Raw genomic sequence first — 19,484 nt, forward strand, 5'->3', positions numbered from 1 at the left:
TTTGGACAGATCATCTAAGTGAGAATTTCTTTTTTTTCAATTTCAAATAGTACAGAACATCAGCTACCAAATGACTTTTAACAGGTGAGCCTGGATTCTTTCATTTGAGCAAGATAAGTCTCCATGCTAGTAGTGTGGTATAACTAATTACAATTAATTTGTCCTTCTCCACTTTATGCCCATCTGGGAGTACACCAAACACAGCTATTAATGTGTTAGGAGTGATTGTGACACCAAGGCATGCAAAGGTGTTTGTCCAGAATGATGTTAATTTGGTACATGCCACGAAACATGTGACCTAGTGAGGCTGGAGCTAAACTGCAATGTTCAAATGTTGAATCTTGTACTGGATACAGTACATTTTAGGCAATTTTAAATGAGATAAATGTGTTCAATAAAAGACTTTAAGTTGGATGATTGAATGCTTTGCATATATAGAGCTGGAATGTATTCTATGCATAGCTACCTTCCACTCCTTCTCAGAAATGTTAAGTGATAGATCCTTTTCCCAAAGTACCCTAGGATATTTGAAGAGACTTTAAATTGTTTTTATATATTGTTGAGATGCTGTCCAAGTCTTCAAGACTGATCAGTATTGTCTCTGGAATAGAAATAAGTGGGAGGTGAGGAAAGTTGGACAGGCTCCTTTTAGCAAAGTTTCTGATTTGAAAGTAGTGGAAAAACTGAGTTGATGGGAAATTAAATTTGAAGCATAATTGTTCATAAGCTGCAAAGACATTATTTATGTACACATCTCTAAGTTTTTTAATCCCAGACATTTTCCAGACTTTAAATACTGTATAGGTTTGAGAGGTTAGAAAAGATGATTATCATGTAGAGGCGCAACAGATAAAAGTATCTCTGTCTTAAAATGCTTCTTGAATTGGTTACATATTCTGAGTGACAATGGACAACTGGATTAACAGTATATTGACAATAATTTGTATTAACTGGGGCATAAAATAGGGCATATAAAGAAGCACAACAATATTATACAGTATTTCTATTGTGAACCAGGCTTGTGCATATCTATCAATTTGTGTTGATGTTCAGGTTCATATAGCTTGTATATTTGCCCACAGTAATAAAATTCAAAGTTAGGTAGTGCCATGTCCCCTTCTGATTCAGGTCATTGTAGAGTTGCCCTTTGGATGTGTGAATGTTTTTCATTTAATCTAATTTCATAAAGAACAATTTGTTAATGTATATGAGGATGCTCTGAAATAGAAATAGAAGCTTGGGAAGGATGTTCATCTTGACAGCATTGATTGTCCAAGCTAAAGTGAGATGCAGGTTTGACCATCTGCTCACATCTTGTTTAATATTTCCCATGCAGATAAGAAACATTTGTTGAAAAAGATCTTTACTTTTGATGTTTACCTCTAGTTATTTGAACTGGTTTACTAAAATAAACAGGAAGGGGTCCAGTCTAATATTGTGTGCTGGAGGATTCACTGTAAAAAGAAAACTTTTATTCAAATTAATTTTGAGTACAGATATTTTTTGAAATTTTGCTAGTGCATTGAGGACTGGTACATAAATTTGTGGGTCTGATATATACAGTACCATATCATCTGCATATAGTAATATTTTCTATTTAGTCCTTCTCTGGTAATCCCCTTTATTTCTGATACATCTTGAAAATGAATGGCCAATGGCTCAATGGCAATTGTAAACAGCAATGATGATAGGGAGCATCCCCTTGTTGAGTACCACGTTCTAGTTTGAAGTGGTTTGAAATAATGTTGTTAATATGCACAGAGACTTCTGGACTGGTATAGACTAGTTTGATCCAAGCACATATATTGGGGCCAAACACAATTTTGTGCAGTGTTGTGAATATTTAGTCCCATTCGACCATGTCAAGTGCTTTTTGTGCATCCAAAGATAATGAGATCTCTGGTATGTTAGATTTTATGGATGAGTGTCTGCCTGTAATAAATCCAGTTTGGTTTTGTGATGCTATATAGGGAGGTACTTTCCCAATCCTTGTAGCTAGAACTTTGGAGTGTATCTTAACATCATTATTTAGAAGTGAAATTGATCTGTATGATGCACATTGTAATAGGTCCATATTTGTCTTTGGACAGATGGTAATTAATGCTTGGCGAAAAGTTTGAGTTACAATTTTGTTGTCTCTAGCTTCTATAAACGTTGGTTGTTAGTAGTGGAGCTAACTTATTTCAACATTTGCTGCTTTCCCACTTTGGAGTGAGTTTCAGAGGTTTATCCTGTTCCTCTGCACTAAGAGTATTTAGCTGTGGTATTTGTAATGCATCAAAAAACTCTTTAGATTGTGTCTTACCATCTTTAAACTGGGTAGAATATAAGGACTTATAGCACACTGTAAATGTGTGTGTTATATTTTTATGGTCAATGATTTTATCTCTGTCTGTGAGGGTAATTTCTATCATTGCATTACGATCTTCCTGCTTGTGGGCTTGTTTGGGCTAAGATCGTATTAGCCTTCTCTCTGTGTTCATAGCATTGATGTTGCAATTTAAACATCATCTGTTTAATTTCTTTTGTTGTCAAGAGGTTAAATTCTGATTGGAAAACCTGCCTCATAGTCCTGGCATATTCTTGATCTATTCTGTTAATTTCATTAATTAGCTCTGACGCTTTTTTTGGTTTCCAATTTATTTTTTGGGAAAGATATGAAATAAGCTGTCCCCTTAAAAAAAGCCATTAGAGTTTCCCATAGTATTCCTGCAGAGACCTCTAAGGATGCATTTGTTTTTATAAAATAATCAATTTGCTTGGAGATTAATTCTGCACAGTTCTCATCAGCTAATGACAGATGGTTAAGACACCAGCTACGAGATGAGTGTTTAGGGCATAGTAATTTAAGCTCCATGATCAGAGGGACTTGGTTGGAGATAGCCATAGCATCATACTTGCAATATCTGATAGTGGGCAATAAATTATTCTCAATAAACAAATACTCAATTCTTGAGTAACTGTGATGTACTGGTGAGAAGAAGGAATATGCTCTTGAGCTTGGATTTAAAAAGTTCCATAGGTCTGATCACTGTGTGATTATTGCTTCAGTGTTAGATGTTATCACCCCTGTAGCTGAAGGACTATCCATGTCTTTATTTAAAACACAATTAAAGTCTCTGGCAATTATAATTTTATGAGTGTTCACAGTAAGAATTGATGTAAATACATTTTGTATATAATCACTATCATCCATATTAGGTGTGTAGATAATTCCCAAAACTAGTTTAGACTGAAATAAATTACCCATCACCATGACATACCACCCTTCAGAATCAGATGATACTACAAATAAGATTTTTTGTGCTTAAAGTTTACCACACCTCTAGTTTTTTTGTATAGCTGGAGTGAAAGATTTGGCCAATCCAGTCTCTTTGCAACTGAAACTGGTCTTTACTTATTAAGTGAGTCTTCTGTAAAGATTCTATCTTGGCATTTAGACTTGTTAGGAGAGAAAATATTTTTTTTCTCTTTTGATCATGATTGAGACAGCTGACATTCCAACTAACAATGTTCATTGTTTCATTAGAGAGGCACTGCTTCTGAACATTTGAGGACATTTTGTAAACTTAAGTAGTATGTTCTTTTATACAATAGCTTTAACCTTGATTTCATATTGTTGCCACATATTGTGGCTATGGAGCCTATTATCATTTTGGCATGGATAGTTGTTGGGGTAGAAAGGATAAATAAGAAGTAACTTGCTCTCTTCCCCTCAACCCTTCTTCCCACCAGCCCTCTCCCATTTTGCCTCTCCAAGTGAAGCTAGGTTACACTAGGATACAATAAACCTAGGCTATGATGTTAAACAGCCCCCTTAGGTGAAATAAAGGTCTAATAACACTGTAAATAACTAGTTAGTTAGTTGTTACCAATACATATATATGTTTAATAGAATCAATTTCAATTTTGCAATTGAAAAGAAAAATAAAAACAAAATCAAAAAAAACTATTTGAAAAGGATATGTATAATTAGTGAAAATGTATTACAAATAGACCAAGCAGAATGTTCTTTACCAGGACACAATATGAGTATGATGTTGGAATTGGACTTTTTAACTCTTTTTCTGCTTCTTTGGGAGAATTTAATTGAATTGGTAATCAAAAAACCACTTTCAATTCAGCAGGAAACAAGGCTGTATCTCATTTCGGCTTTGCGTATGTGCTGTATAATGCTCTTTTATGTGGCTCGTTAAGCAACTCTTGAAGGGGAGAAATCTGGGAAAATACGAATGCGGTTATTTTCAAATATAATCTCTTTCTGTTTGAGAATTGACATAAAATTTTCTTTAACCTGTAGTTTGTCGAAATAAACAATCAGGCTTCTCAGTTTTGAGGCATTTGATCCACTTAAGTGGTAACCTGCTGAGATCTCGGTTTCTGATTTGAAATCTGATATATATTTTAGAGAATATATCAGCCACAAATTTCACTGGGTTTGGACTTTCATGATTTTTAAGGAGATTTTGATGTTATTCCTTTTATATCTATCTTCCAATGCGGCTAGTTTATCATTGAGCACTTTGCATTCAGATTCTACAGCAGTTGCTTTTTTATCAATGTCAATTGTCAATTGCTCAACTTCTTCAATACGAGCTTAACTTGTTCAAGCTCAGCACCAAGTACTCTAATTTTATTTTCAAGCTTACTCACATTTCCCTGTATTTTTTCATCATTTCTTGCTAGAATGTCTTTAAATGTTGCAGCAAAGTTATTACTTAAATGTACCTCCTGGTCTTTTACATATATCCTGAAGCAGCTTGTCTATTCTGTTGTCCATTTTGTCATTTATCATGTGTAAATCCTTCTTTTTATCATTTATGTCACTTATTATATCGTTTATATTCCACCTGTGTGCAGTAACATTACCTTGAGTTCAGACTGTTCATTTCCTTTCATTCCGCATGGAGGCAGAGTTGCAAGTCCAGTTGTAGTTGATGCTGTTGACTAACTGGGGCTATTGGTAGTAATTGACAGCAAGGTTAGAGAGGCCATGCTCAGTTCTACTAATCAGCCTGAGATCTACGAATTGTCATTGCCCACCTCACACTCAGTATTGCTTCCACTTTCGCTCTCGACTGCAGCAGATGCTACAGTGTGAGGTGCCAGTAGATCCGTTCCTTTGACTGTCTCTTCCAAGTCAGTCTCTGGCAGGCCGCATCATGAACTTGAGAAAAATTCAGACTTTGGGGAAACTTTAGCTGCATTTTCTTTCTCTGAACCCTTTTTCTGCTGCTCATAATTTAAAATTTACTTGCATATACTTTTAATTAAATCCTTTTGTGTTGACTAAATGCAGGATACCTCAGAATGATAATACAAAACAGCAAAATAGCAACGTTGCAAACAGAGCTACGTCCTAGATGTCCATCTCTAACAACAAATACTCTACAATGTTCAAATTTTCAAATGATCCTTTATTTGGAATAATTGCTCAGGTAGACTAAAATTTTGAAAAAGAACACTGCAAACAAAACTCATGGCCACAGAGATGCATTTTCTACAAATGTCCTTTTGCACTACATTTCCACCTTCTCTTTTGTGGCAAGATCTCTTTAGTCACAGAAATATCTTAAGTTATTCACTATCCATTTTAATTTGTTATGTTTTTCATTCACTTTTCATTTTGAGGTGATAAACTATCACCATCAATAATGTATTCAACTCTTCCCTCTGGAATTACCACTCCAGGAAAGAAATACATTTCTTTCAGTCTATGTATGGAATTGGCACCTGGGTCACCTTTCAGGGATTTGTACCCGGTACACCTCCCATAGGAGGCTCCAATTAGGCAATCTCATTATATACCCAAACTATGTCAACCATCTACAATACTATCAATTTGTACAAGCAGCAATTCTAATTGGATTACTTACCTTAAAGTGCAGATTTAGCTCTGCAGCCCTATAAAGGATACTCAGTTCAGCTGTTTGTACCAGCAGTTACATTCCTTAGGTTATTATTCAGAGTTCATGACTGTAACAGTATATTAAAAATGGAGACTTTCGTCTAATTTTTAATTATGTCCCAGAAGGGTGTCCACTTTATGGCCCTTACTACACAATTCTGTTGATCAGCTTCACTGTTTCCTCCATATTCACAAATGAAAAAGACCCCAAGGGCAGCACACACTCAGGAAAGTATCCTGCATCTTTCTTAAAAAGCACTGATTTAATTCCAAGAATCCAAACATAACCCACTCTTAGCCAATACCAGGACCACATAACAAACAAGAGAACCCCAAGAAAACCAGAATCTCACAGTCATAAATATTCTCCAAGATTAAAAAAAAAAACAAATACAGGTAGAACTGGCAAGCTTACATGGCCTTTCAAATATCTGTGAAAGAAAACAAAGTTGATTAACTGTTATTTATGTGCCTGGGGTTCACATATGAATAATTCATTACATTACCTTGTCAGAAGTAACAGTGCTAGTTGTTTCTGCAGTGGCTGCAGTCAGAAATTGTAGTGTATTAGAAGTAAGGGAGCAGGAGCTGAAACATACAGTAGTTTAACATAGTTTATTAATAAGCCAAATATCTGTAACCAGAGATCAGAAATCTAGTAACCAAAACCAAATCACTGGACCTAATGCATAGTCAGGATACTATTACCAGAATTTCCAAAAAAAGAACAAGCACCAGAGAGTTTGATTGTATCTACAATTCTAGACAAAGAATATTGTACAACACTGGCTTAAATTATGTCACGCTACTTATGTCATATGATGTAACATTGAAGGGGCATGGCCTGGTGATCAGTAGCTACATCATATCAACTGCTACTTAAAGTGGTGGTGCCTGTAGGAAAATAAAATTGCACTGTGAAATAATGATAATACAGGGTGGTCCAGATCAAATTATGCAGCTCCAGATCGTCTGGATAACTTTGATTTATGCGGAGACGATTCCAGTTTGGTGCGAAGACGATTCTTCATGTCGTCAGTTCGCACACTTCTCGATGGTCCAGGATTGTTCAGGTGATTTTCTATGTAATAATCTTAATAAGTTATAGCGTAATGAAAATTGCATAATTAGATCAGGACCACCCTATAGAAATAATCACATTATCAGGATCTCTAATACCAAAACCTCATACACAATTAATTTTGATTATTAGAAAAAAAATATATTAAGAGAAATGCATTTTTAAAGTTGAGTAAATCATAACAGTTTCTAGGATCTCATTACACTTCTAGGTCTGGATTTGTCCAGATGACACAATGGTTAGTTCAGGTGTTTTTGCACCAACTTCTGACCAGTTGACAGAACATACATTCTTACATCAAATGACACAATTATAGTCAAGCATAAAACTGTGACCAAAGGTGCTGTGGTATTAGCTACATTAATGAGCAACATTTTGTTTGATTATGTTTTTTTGTTAAGAACCAACCATCCATGACTAGTACAGAAATCCATCAGAAATTCACCCTTCCCACTGAGACCTGGCAAACTGTTTTTAGTCAAATCACTCAAGGTGTTTCCATCATTCCCCATACAATCATTGAATTCTCATAGTATGGCTACTGTGGCATAAATTGTACTTCTTGGTGTAGGCAGCATATGTTGAAAGTTATTAAGCACATACAATAATATATTACAGAAGAATAAAAGATTTCCTTCTGCAATATAACTTTCACTGAGGGAACTGTCTTATCCACAGGTAAAAACATCAAATGCCCAGTCCCCACTCAGCTGGAAATTAAATTTGGATTTTTCATCCTTTTCTTTTCATTTATATTTGTATGAAGTTTGTTTCAATTTCTTTTCTGTGTTTTGAATATTTCTGTTTTTATGGTGTTTGTGTTTTTTTGCAGCTGCTGTCTTGCCATGGTCACAGTCATGTTGTGTATACCAATGTCATCCATTGCCACCTGGTGATCACTGGTGACAATATACAGTACATGGTGTCTTCATACTATCTGTTTAAATGTTGTCAGTGCAGCATCACAAGCATCTTAGTATGGTATCTCATTCATAAAAAGTTTCAGCTTTTTTGGATAGAGTAGTGGAAGCTATAAGAAGATTTACGTGTTAGGACTTTTTTGTTAGTGTCTTTAATTCCATGATTTTTAATGTGTGTTTCTAGTTCAGTTTATTTGGCTCTAATTATTTCCTATGACAATATGACACTTGCCAGTTTCTGACTGCTGACTGAATTTTTTCCATTTAGTTACATTTTTCTCCTGGTTACTTTTGTATGTCTGATTTCATAAGTTCTCCTCATGAAATTGTAACATGAGACCTTTAAATACCACCACATCTTACCCTAGAGATTCCACTTTGAAAGACTGAAGTGAGAGACTCCAACCTGACCAAGAAGTTTTACGCTAGTCTTAATACTATGTGTTGAGTTGAGTACGGCTCTATCTAACTGTTTCCAAAGTTCTTCTCAAGTACTTTGTTTTCTTTGTCTCAAGAGCTAGTTGCCATTGACATAGTTTAATACATTTGTATCTGTCCTTAGCATATATTTCACTATTATTATTGTAAGCTTACATAGAAGCTTCACATAGCATCTTTATATATAATACGCTACCGTGGCTGTTTGTTTGTCTGTCCAGGATTTTACATCAACTAAAGCTCGCAAACCGTTTGACCAATTGACCTTAAATTTGGTACACATATACTATGTGACTATCTGCTTTCGGGGTGATGATTGGCTGCCAAGGTTATTCCTCTTTTCATTTTTATTTCATTTTATTGTAGAATCAACTCTTTGCAGCGGCCAGCAGGGCAACTGTGCCGCACATGTGTACGGGCACCATTCTCATCCCAACCACCTTCGCCGTCACTTCCCCTACCTCTTCATATCTTAAATTATTCCTGAGGCAGATTGAAGACTTAAGTGGCAGCTTAAGTGAAAAATTAAAGAAAATGTACTAAGTAATTGCAACACAAACATTGACTTAATCTGTTTCAACACGAAAAGATGCCCACGAAAGAAGAGAAGAAGTGGGCTGCTAGAGTGGAGAAAACAAGAGCTGCTCAAGAAGCAGCAAGCACATCAACCTCTGAGCAAATGAATACTAAACATACAGAGAAAGAGTATGAAAACTATGAATGCTCAAGTCAAGTGTATTCATGTTATCATGCAGTGCGCTGTTACTGGTTTTTGAGATAATCAAACCAGATTACAGGAGTCAACTAAGAAACCCTGGTCAGACCAAAGTTCTTTTGCCTGTTATATGAAATATCATTGGAGTTTTGCATCATTGTTTGTTTGCCTTATCTTTAAACCATTAATCATTGTATAGTACAAGGCTCTCATCAACATAACTATCAGTAGTTCTTGGTTATAAAACTCAGTATAGCACATCATGATTACAATCCTAAAAAATGTCCATGGAAGTATGTTTCTTCTGCTATTAGAATTTTTTCCATTAATAAATCCCTCCATATCATCATTTTTCATAAGCCTGTATAAGTTTACATCACATTATAAACTCTGTTAGTATGTAAGCATATACATTTTGGGTATCCCTAATTCAAAATTCCAGAATTCAAAATCCTCCAAATGTTTTGAGCACCAACATGACTCCACAATTGGAAAATTCCACACCTAACCTCACATGCCTATGTGAATAACATTAGCATTTATGACTCATTTTTTTAAAAATCCCATTTTGAATTTCAAGTAGTGCACCAACACACTAACTAGGAATTGTTGGGTTCCATTATGAAATCTCGAATGTGCAGCATTTCCAAACTGATATGTGGGAGAAGGATTCAAATGTGCTACGTGATGCAGCATAGAGAGAACATAGGCTCTGATATTCTGTTATTCTGTTACATTCAACCATTGTCACTGCAAGACCACCATGTATTATTTACTGGGTTTTTTGGTTGTACCATAACCTTTTAAACAAAACACAGCCTCTTAGGTGAACACTGTTTGTTGCTGCTACTGTTTAATAGCTGATACGGCTACTGTGCACAAACTGTGTCATGCACAAAAATATAAAACATATTCAATATAATTATCTTTAGGCTACGTGTATAAGGTATATATGAAACATAAATACATATTTTGTTTAGACTCATACTCAAGGTATCTCATTTGATATGTATATATTTATACAAATATTCTAATATCTGAAAATATTCAATAATTGAAATACTTCTGGTCCCAGGCATTTCAGATTAGAAGATGTTCAACCTGTTTTATTTGTCTTATTCAAAGATGTAAAAAACTATTCACTGCATTCTGTTATAAATATAAGTGTAAGAATTGATTGATTTAAGTGATTTTTTACCATTTGGACAATTTGGTAATTCCTTTTGAACAAAAAATGATTTTAGTCTTGTAACTGAAGCATATTTTAAACATGGGTTAGAAATCCATTCTATGTGTTTTGGTTCTACCCTTATGTTAGCTTTCCCTGCGACACTCTCAGTTCTGGGAAGAAAATATAACATATTTGAAATAAGACGTCAGACAACTCCAGCAAGCTGTTTTGTTCTTCCTACACAAGGAAACCCTACAGTGCATGATGTAATGCATTCCTAATTGACTGCATATGAGTTGATTCTTGCTAGACCTTTGAGATACACCATACAGTCAAAAGGTACTTTTTTTTCTCAGCAATGAAAGGCAAAAGGACTTCAACTCTTTAGTTTAAGGTGGAAGAGCAGTTTGGGGTATTGAATATCAGACTTTTTTTTTAGAATTCGATTGTATGGAGGCTTGCTGTAAACCTTGGAAAAAGCAGAGTATGTTATTTCTGGGGCCAACTGCAGCATTAAACAGACAACCTTGGTGGCCTTCCTGGAATTTAAGGAACCCAGCACAGCTGCTTTGGCAAACATTAAGAAAAGAAAAGGGGTCTGCAAAAGGAGCGGCCTAATAACTTGTGTATGTGGTGTATTCTGTATAGTAATTAAACATATAAAGGATTTCAATACTAAATAAGTGCATCGCCTCTTTTCAGCATAACCTGACATTAGAGGCCACTCTGTAAAACTTGCACATTGCATTCAGAATCCATGTTATTAGCCTGAATGAGCTGGCTGGCTGAAGAGCAAATGTCTGCGACTAATTAGCATGTGTATCTTTACAAAGTCGGAGTTGTTCATGTGTTTGAGAGCTGTGCCTTTTAGCGTAATGGTTTAAAACATTTCAGTTGTCCATGGATTCCCATGTGCTCTCGGGAGGTCTAACTTATTAAGGAGTTCTTTTTTTTTTATAACGTCTCGTGCTCAGTCACAGAGGGTATAAAACACCTTTAATAGTCTAAGAGCATTTATATAAGTACATGTTTTGGCTGTTAGCAATAGCCAATGGCAAAATGGGGTGGTGGTGGTGGGAAAGAAACATTAAACAAAAAAGCAGAACGTTCAGTCAGATGTTTTCATCATGTGACTGGAATTGGGTTTTTTTTTATTATTTTTACGGTTTATTTTAAAAGCTACTGCTCTAAGAGCTTAATTTACACTAGATTTACACAGCAAGCAAAACCCCAGAGGGCATGATGTGTCATGTTTTTATCAAAAAGATATTCATCTTGCATACTTTATTCCTTGAATTGCCTTAACCTTTCATATACTGAAGGTAGCGTTAATATAATGAATATGCTTATCAGGTAATATACATATATATATATATATATATATGCAGTATGTATATACAGTATACGTATGAACTTTTGCTTGACTGTTTTGTACATATTATATTTCAAAAAGACAGATGAAGGTGCAGTTGTGACAGATTACTGTTCTCTTTGTTAGAGTCTCTTTCCCATCATTTAGACAAAGGGCAGCTTGCTTGTACATAATCCTGAAATTGGCAGCTTTGACTGTTTCTCTGTTTTAGAATAGCGGTCTTTTTATCTTGAGGTCTTAATGAAAATGTTTATGGCATCACATTTTTTTATTTTATGGAAGGAAAAAGAAAATGCAACAATAAAACATTTTTTTTCAATGTATTGTAATCTCAAAGACCTAACAAAGTGATTCATTCCTTGCATGCTTTCTCTTGTTTTCCTTCCTAATACATTCCCTCAGGTCCCAAAGAGTTGCGAAAGAGAGTCATTTAAAGCAGGAGGATATTCTGCTGACAGGCAAAGCATTTACTGAAGGTCAAATCTGCAAGTGACAGATTTTATTTTGAGCTGGTTAAAAAGTCGCCTCAGCTTCTCATATGCATTTCCAACAACTTGCTTTTGGTATACAAATCACCCATTTGTACGGCTATAAAAGACTGTTTTCTTAATGCTTCTTGGGGGTGAAAAGAAGAAAAAAAAATGAAAACGGTATAGCAATCATTGCCTGCTGGCAGCAATGTCATCTAAGTAACAATTTGCTTTACTCCCTCCAATATTAAAGCAATAGCGCTGAACAATAGCCTCTTTTATAACGCCTTTGTGAGTTGTCACTGTAGCCCTTTTATATAACACATTATCATCACAGAATGGTGAGTGGTGACTAATAGTGTTCTGTTCAAAGAGAGCTACTTTGGACGTGACCTGCTTCATGACTGGAATTACTGAAGCTGCTCTCCGATTTGCTTTTCACCCCCAGGTTTGGATTACATTAGCTTCATTGCTGCAGAAGGGCCTGAGGGAGGAACATGCTCACATTTCACTCTACTAGGGATTTAGAAGTACAAATTAATCTACAGGAAACAATTGCTACAGCAATTTAAAACTGGTGTGTGCAAAACAGGGCTTCCCACTTTAGTATTAAAGTGGGGGAGAGGCAGACCTGAAAAATTCTATTGACTTCTCTTGGCGAGTGTATTGACAGAACCAAAAATATCTAAATGATTTGGGGGAAATAAATCTCAGTGTTTAGGTATTTTCTTTCTCTTTTTGCTGACCTTGGTGATTTATTCATCAGACGCTGTTTAACAGCAAAGGAACTTTTGCATCCTTTCAGTCAATAGAACATAAAAACCTATGTGCAAGCAGAAACGAATGTCAATGAAGGAATAACAAACATTAATTTAATGCCAGCTATGTCTACAATTTTTTTCCTAGACCAGGCATGGTTCAATCTAATGACAACACTTATTGTCTCATATTTTGCAATTTTCTGTGTTTTTTTTTTTTAATAATGTGTATTCACCCCTGTGCCTTTAACCTGTATTGAATTTCTTTGTACCATTATTCTTGCACTCTGTAAGCCTAAAGTAAGGATTGATTCCTAAGCCCAGTGTAATAAACGCACATTACTCCACCCATTGTTCAGTTTTCTGAAATGGTAACAGGCATAATTAAAAGTTGATCCACACCCAGTACTGCAGGCTTATTTTAAGATTACTGTTTAGTGCCATTATCAAAGCTGCAGTAAAATGCAATATACATTCAATCTGTGAACTTTCTTTTTTATTCCAGGGTTATAGGGAACTATAGCTTATCCTGACAGCACTGGTTGCAAGGCATAAGTAATCTGAGAACAGGATGCCGACAAATATGGGGGCACACTCATTAATACACTCACCCTCACTATTTGAGAGCTCTTAATTAACCTATACTTCATTTCATTCATTTATTAAAACAAATGCGGTACCTGAAGGAAACCAATGGGAGAAACTGAGAACTCCACACAGTCCATGGTTAGCTCAATAATGAAACCACTGTGAGGCAGCAGAGCTAAATGCTGTGCCACCCTACTGTACATAAACAGATATAACATACATTATGACATACAGTGATAGGGATTCATTAATATACTAAGGGGTAATTTGACTTGTGGCTACAGAAGCTTCTTTTTCACTGTTTGGTGACTGTACGATTGCTGCTTTTTTAGTGCTTGTGGCCACCTCTCACTTGGCCAACCACAGCTGCTCAACAGAAAAGCCACGAGGTGACCAAATAACAAAATAAATTTTAAAGAGAACACAAAAAAAGAATTATCACATGAAGAACTCACAAAATGTATGCCTGTATTGGCTCTTCTCTCCTTCCTTGTCAGATCCAATCTTTATTCAGCTTTGATCGAAGCCCTTTCTTGTAGGGATACATTACCACCTGCATTCCACTTAGCCATTTGCATGTCTTACTGGCCTCAGTGACAGTATTAGAGTACACTTTGAAATTACACTAGTCACAAAGATGTTAGGAAACTCTGGTTTATATGCTAGACAAATGCAAGCAGTAAGCAACAATACCACTATAAAGTATAGTTCTAGTTTTGTCATATGCTCAGCAGTTGCTGTTTTAAAAAGGCATCAATAATGTACAGTTATCAGTGTGTGAGAATCAAACGAATAGTATAAATTGTAAGTCACAGTTACACTGTCAAATGAGCACCAGGAAAAGATGGCATAGGAACACCAAGTCCATCAGGAGCATATAAGTGTACCTAAAGCACCAGCTTATCAACGTTTCTTATTTCTGATATAGTATTACCACCTTTGGACCGTGGGAGGAAACTGGAGCAACCTGGGGAATTGACATTGTTAAATTAGCCCTAGTTTGCATATGTGTGTTGGTGTGCGTGTTCATACTGTGCTGGACTGGCACCCTGTCTAGGGCTTGTTCCTGTATTGCACCTGATGATCACTGGGATAGGCTCCAGCTCTCCTGTAATCCTTCCCTGGATAAGTGAGTTAAGAAAATAGTTGGATGGGTGGATTTTATTCACCTTAATAGAATTTTGAAATTTTACTTGTAAGGAAGACAGACATTTGAGGTACGGTAATAAGTAATAAGCAAAATGATTCATGCAAAACTGAATTTGCAGCAAAATTATGCATACATATATTTTTATCGCTTAATACAACTTTTCCTTTTATGTGCAAAAGCAGTGCTAAATTTATTCTGGTGCAGAGCTTGGAAAGGGGGAGTGTTTAAACCTCATACCTGAAATCACTTTAGAGGCATTTGACCTCTGCTAAAATCCATTGGCCAGTAAATGTGGCTGCCAGTAAGTCTCTGAAAGAATCCTGAATTGGATTGGCATATGGGGTTGAGAAACATGACTGTCCATTGTGCTAGCACTGACCGCTAATGAGTGGGATGAGGCAGAACCTGTGGTGTGAATGTGCACACAAGCAGTGCATGAGGCATATTAGTGTCTGTGCAACTTCAGCAAAGGAGCCATGGAGGAAAGGATTCAGAATCAGAAATAAAGCTATACCTTGGTTTTCAACTAAAACAACTCTAAATCTCAAAGTAAAATACAGTATATGTTTTTGAGTTTGCATTTCATACCAGCAATACTACATGTAAAGCAAATTTTATAGGCAATTTTTTAAACAGTATGTGAAATGAAATATGGCAGTTTCACTTCTTACCATTAGGTAGTTATTTAAGATAAGATAGAGGATTCAAGATAAGGTAGTTATAATAACTGTGGCACACACATATCGTATGTTGATTAATATAAGCAAATATGAATTTCTCTGCACTGTGTATTTATTACAGTAATGACCCTATAAACCTATACATTGTGTGTGTGTGATTATATATATATATATATATATATATATATATATATATATATATATATATATATATATATATATATATATATATACAGTGTAATCTCGAGATACGATCAACCTCTGTATACGAGAAATTTAAGATAAGAGGAAAGTATGAGCAAAAAATTCGGATCTAAATACGAGCATTGACTCGCGTAAAGAGCCACGAGCCAGGCCTGGACTCGGGGATTCACCCAAGCTGATGCTGCCAGCCCGTCAGCTCACTCAGTGTTCCTTTTTCTCCTGTAGCGTGAGGATCTACGCGTTTGTGCGCTTGTGATTTCATTGTTTCACTGTAGCAGTTCGCCATATAAGCGTATCCAAAAATATCGCGGACATGCAGACGGAGAATAGGAGACAATTGCCCTCAAAAAGAGAGAGAGAGAGAGAGAGGCGCGTGCGCGAGCGAGAGAGATAAGGAGAGAGAGACGCGCAAGAGAGAGAAGAACCATCAGATCAGTTATGATCACATGATGCTCAGCAGACAAAGTCTATCCATACTACCTGTATTGCAAGACATCGCTCGTTTTATCAATTCAAAATTAAAAAATTTAGCTCGTCTTGCAAAACACTCGTAAACCAAGTTACTTGCAAACTGAGGTTCCACTTGTATATATTATTTATCAGTGTTATTTGTTAGGAAAGTTGATTTTTATGTTGATATTTTTGGTGGTGCGGAACGGATTAACTGGATTTCCATTATTTTCAATGAGGAAGTTTGTTCTATATATGAGAAATTCGCTATACGAGCTCAGTGCTGGAACGAATTAAACTATATATATGTATATATATATATATATATATATACACTCACCTAAAGGATTATTAGGAACACCTGTTCAATTTCTCATTAATGCAATTATCTAATCAACCAATCACATGGCAGTTGCTTCAATGCATTTAGGGGTGTGGTCCTGGTCAAGACAATCTCCTGAACTCCAAACTGAATGTCAGAATGGGAAACAAAGGTGATTTAAGCAATTTTGAGCGTGGCATGGTTGTTGGTGCCAGACGGGCCGGTCTGAGTATTTCACAATCTGCTCAGTTACTGGGATTTTCACGCACAACCATTTCTAGGGATTACAAAGAATGGTGTGAAAAGGGAAAAACATCCAGTATGCGGCAGTCCTGTGGGCGAAAATGCCTTGTTGATGCTAGAGGTCAGAGGAGAATGGGCCAATTGATTCAAGTTGATAGAAGAGCAACTTTGACTGAAATAACCACTCATTACAACCGAGGTATGCAGCAAAGCATTTGTGAAGCCACAACACGCACAACCTTGAGGCGGATGGGCTACAACAGCAGAAGACCCCACCGGGTATCACTCATCTCCACTACAAATAGGAAAAAGAGGCTACAATTTGCACGAGCTCACCAAAATTGGACAGTTGAAGACTGGAAAAATGTTGCCAGGTCTGATGAGTCTCGATTTCTGTTGAGACATTCAAATGGTAGAGTCAGAATTTAGCGTAAACAGAATGAGAACATGGATCCATCATGCCTTGTTACCACTGTGCAGGCTGGTGGTGGTGGTGTAATGGTGTGGGGGATGTTTTCTTGGCACACTTTAGGCACCTTAGTGCCAATTGGGCATCGTTTAAATGCCATGGGCTACCTGAGCATTGTTTCTGACCATGTCCATCCCTTCATGACCACCATGTACCCATCCTCTGATGGCTACTTCCAGCAGGATAATGCACCATGTCACAATGCTCAAATCATTTCAAATTGGTTTCTTGAACATGACAATGAGTTCATTGTACTAAAATGGCCCCACAGTCACCAGATCTCAACCCAATAGAGCATCTTTGGGATGTGGTGGAACGGGAGCTTCGTGCCCTGGATGTGCATCCCACAAATCTCCATCAACTGCAAGATGCTATCCTATCAATATGGGCCAACATTTCTAAAGAATGCTTTCAGCACCTTGTTGAATCAATGCCACGTAGAATTAAGGCAGTTCTGAAGGCGAAAGGGGGTCAAACATCGTATTAGTACGGTGTTCCTAATAATCCTTTAGGCGAGTGTATATATATATATATATATATATATATTTATATCCACCTTAATAAAAGGATGTGTCTGTGTATCTGTGTATCCATCCGGTTGTTATGTCTCTTTCATTCCAGCGGATGGCGAATCACAGACATTAAAACTCAGTTTACAAAATGTCATACCGACTGGCATGACAGAGGCATACACACTGCACATGTCATTCCAACAGATGGCAAATCACAAACAGTTGTTGTAATGCATTTTATTATTACAAATGTTTGTGATGAGCCACCTGTTGGAGTGACAAATGCAATGCATTTTATTACCACATGAAATACATCATACATTTCAATAGATGGTGCACTGCAAACAATATTGCTGAAGTCCACTTTAACTGTTTAGGTTTCAACATGTCTTAAACAGGTAGCACAACTGACATACATATATATGTTATACACAAATACTATGGTTAATTGGGTGTACCAGAAGTGCTATGTAACTTAGTGCCTTTCTGTACGTAACTGTGTTTGTTTTGTTATTTTTTTTTCCAAGGGCTACTATTATTGATAGGTAGTGTGTTATATTGGTTAATTTGGACCTCATTCCCTGATCATGTGGGTTCAAATCCTGTTACTGATATTATGTAACCATGAGCACATTACTTCAACTGACTGTGCTCCAATTGGAAAAACAAAAGAAATGCAAACAATTGTTGTAATTCACCTTGGCATCAGTATACATAATAATAATAATAATAATAATAATAATAATAATAATAGGTCACTGGAGTTGCTTACTCTTCAATGTATTCTACACAATTGTCCCTGAGGAAAACAATGCTGCATTAGATCAATTCCTGCTTTTTTTTTTCCTAGTGACTTGGCTTTGATTGATGGTCATTGAAAAACACAATTTTACAGGAAAGTGGATTGTTTTGAATTGAAATTGATAATCAGTAGGAATAATGTGAAATTTGAGTACATTATTATCATTATTAGATGTTTACAATTTTCGTTTGTTTACATCATTCACTTGAGTACAGTATTTCTTTGTGTGTTTTTCATCAGCTGTTTTTAGTCCCCCTTTAAAGTCCACAGATGTGAATGCAAATGCAAAGCAGTGCTTGAAGTGAATATACATAATTGCCAGTACCCTATTTGTTACACTGATGTATTGATGTGAAGAGAGGGGAGCGAGGAGCTTTTCTCCATTAGAAATTCAAGTGCAACTATCTAATTCTGGGCATACACTGTGCGATTTTGGAATCATTTTAACCCCAATTTGCAGTCGTGCACTGATTTTTTGATGAGGCATGAATTTCAGCCTCATCTGCCATCGTTTCACATGCAGTATGACAGGGGTTGCAATGCCCAGTTGCATCTTAGGATTGGGCTGTCATATGATCGGAAGAATGTGTTATGTCAGAAATTTCAGTCAGCAGTGAGCATGAGCAATCTTACAACTAAATTGTCTGATATCGCTATCAAATTTAATTCTACATTGATCACAGTAAAATATACATTGAATATTGCCATTGTCATGCATTTTCACTTTTTTGATATCAAAAATGTAAATATTGGATATAAACACACTAACAAATAAATGGCAAAAGACAAAAGCATCATTGGAAACTTTTACTGGAAGAACCCTAAATAAACACATACCTGTACAGTGATAAATTACATAGGCTACACACCTCCAATTCTTTCTGTGAAATGGACAGACCACATATGATCTGTGCCTCAACCATCCACAAGTCCAGTTACACCTTTTTCTTTTCTTTGTACTTTCAGAGCATAGTAGGGTAAGAGTCAGGAATGCAACTATTTTCTTTGTTAATATTGTGAGAAGCCTGTGGTCATCATGTTTTTTGAATAGGTAAAACTGTCTGTTGGGGCCAAGTACACATAGTCTGTATTTGTACAGTGTGAGCACATATATGACTGGCAACCCTATTGAGCAGTGACAAAATCAGAGTGTATGCCCGGTATAAGAATGCTATTTCTGCCTTGCAATTTGCAGCACCACAGTCGAAGACAGGATTTGTGGGGGTTTGGT

Source organism: Polypterus senegalus, chromosome 7 (assembly GCF_016835505.1).
Source record: "Polypterus senegalus isolate Bchr_013 chromosome 7, ASM1683550v1, whole genome shotgun sequence".
Taxonomy (NCBI): Eukaryota; Metazoa; Chordata; class Cladistia; order Polypteriformes; family Polypteridae; genus Polypterus; species Polypterus senegalus.